The following is a 2,640-nucleotide window of genomic DNA, read 5'->3' on the forward strand; positions in this document are numbered from 1 at the left end:
ATATATATACATATATATGTGTGTGTGTGTGTGTGTGTGTGTGTGTGTGCGTTATTTACAACTGTGAAGATCCAAACCCCCCTTGGGGATTGTTGCTTTGCAGCCTGAAATGAAGACGGACACAGTTTTTGTTTAATCCAGCTGTATTTACTCAGTGCAACTTATAACATCCAAGTGAAAGATATAACACCAACCTGTCAGAAAAATAATTAAAAATAAAAATAAATAAATAAATAAAAACAGAATCACTGAGTTGGAAAAAGGATCACCCTCTTGTGTCAGTATTTTGTTGAACCACCTTTTGCTTTAATTACAGCCTTTAGTCTGTTGGCATGTGTCTCTACTAACTTTGCACATCTAGACTTTGCAATATTTGCCCACTCTTCTTTGCAGAACTACTCAAGTTCAGTTCAGTTTGATGGTGAGTGTTTGTGAACTGCAGTCTTCAAGTCATTCCACAGATTTTCAATGGGGTTTAAGTCTGGGCTCTGACTAGGCCATGCAATGACATTCACCTTTTTCTCCTTCAACCACTGTGTGATCAGTTTGTCTGTGTGCTTTGGGTCATGTTGGAAGGTAAACCTTCTTCCCATTGACAACTTTCTGGCAGTGGGCAACATATTTTCCTCAAGAATTTGACGGCATTTTGCCCCATCCATTTTTCCTTCTATCCTGACAAGTGCTTCAGTCCCTGCTGCAGAGAAACACCCTTATAACAGGATATTACCACCTCTATGCTTTACTGGAGGAATGCTGTTATTTGGATGGTGAGCTGTATTAGATTTCCGCCAAACATATCATTTGGTGTTGAGGCCAAATTAAATTTTAGTCTCATCTGCCTCAGAATCTTCGAGGTGTGTTTTGGCAAAGCTCAGTTGTGACTACATGTGGCCTTTCTTGAGGAGTGGCTCCCATACAAGCCACATTTGTGGAGAATTTATGATATTGTTGTCACATGCACACAATCACCACTCTTTATATCTATCTACTTTATACACTCTAATATATCGAAATTACGACCTATGCCCTCAATGTCAAATGCAGAAAAGTTCATTCATGCGTTCATGACCTCAAGGTTAGATTATTGTAATGCTTTATTGGGTGGTTGCTCTGCGCACTTAATAAACAAATTCCAGCTGGTCCAAAATGCAACAGCTAGAGTTCTTACTAGAACCAGGAAGTACGACCATATTAGCCCGGTTCTGTCAACTCTGCATTGGCTCCCTATTGAACAACGAATACATTTCAAAATCTTGCTAATTACTTATAAAGCCCTGAATGGTTTAGCTCCTCAGTACTTGAGCGAGCTCATATCGCATTATAGTCCTTCATGTCTGCTGCCATCTCAAAACTCTGGCCATTTGATAATACCTAGAATATTGTTAAAGGATTGTTAGGCTGCATTAATTAGGTCAACCGGAACCGGGAACACTTCTCATAACACCTGATGTACTCGCTACATCACAAGAAGAATGGCATCTCTACGCTAATATTAGTCTCTTTCACAGTGGTGTAATGTAACAAAGTAATAATACTTCGTTAAAGTACTTAAGTATTTTTTGGGAGTATCTGTACTTTACTTGAGTTTTTATATTTCAGCCAACTTTTACTTTTACTCCACTACATTTCCTAATTAAAATGTATACTTTTACTCCGATACATTTCCCCGAAGCATATTCGTTTCGCTTACTACAAAATAGTCATAAGTCAGAAAAACGCGGACTGCAGGAAAGCAGGTTTAACGAATCAGTGGTCTGGCGTCTGCAAGTTAGACTCCTAAAAACACATTTGCTCATGCAAACAAGTGTGCGCACAACCACGGATGATTCATTTCCCACTCAAGTCGAGGCTGGTGTGTGTGATATACAGCATATCTTGAGATAATATGGCAAGTGTTGTTGTAATGATGTGCGATCTGACATTATCAAGTATATCACCAAATCACACACAGAGAGTGCACGCATGTGATATATTAGTCTATTAAAAGTCAAAATTCAAGGCATTCTAAATTGTAGATGGCAAAAATACTTCTGTATGCTTTTTATATTTATATAATTTTATATAGTTAACTTAATCTATATCACACAAAGAGTATAACGTTTTTCTGCAGATATTAGCATGATAACAAATGTAGGCTTCAGTCCAGATGGTGTATCAGCACCTAGAGATGACCTCTGCAGCCCTGAATGTCAGCGGAGACCATGTCAACTAGATGAGCCCCAGAGACAGATTCCCTGCGAGGACCTCGTCACCTCGACGACCATCGGCACAAGACCACAGGAACCAGATGAGTCCTCTGCACAATCTGACCTGTGTTGCAGCCTGTAATTAAACTACACCATGCTGGTTTCGTCTGGCCAGAGGAGAACTGGCCCCCCGACTGAGCCTGGTTTGCATGTGATATATTAGTCTATTAAAAGTCAAAATTCAAGGCATTCTAAATTGTAGATGGCAAAAATACTTCTGTATGCTTTTTATATTTATATAATTTTATATAGTTAACTTAATCTATATCACACAAAGAGTATAACGTTTTTCTGCAGATATTAGCATGATAACAAATGTAGGCTTTACAAGTTCAATAAAGTTAGCATTAAGTGACTTACATTTTAGACATAATATTTCCTGTTTTTGCTCAAT

Source organism: Sinocyclocheilus grahami, unplaced genomic scaffold (assembly GCF_001515645.1).
Source record: "Sinocyclocheilus grahami isolate Dianchi unplaced genomic scaffold, SAMN03320097.WGS_v1.1 scaffold462.1, whole genome shotgun sequence".
Classification (NCBI taxonomy): domain Eukaryota; kingdom Metazoa; phylum Chordata; class Actinopteri; order Cypriniformes; family Cyprinidae; genus Sinocyclocheilus; species Sinocyclocheilus grahami.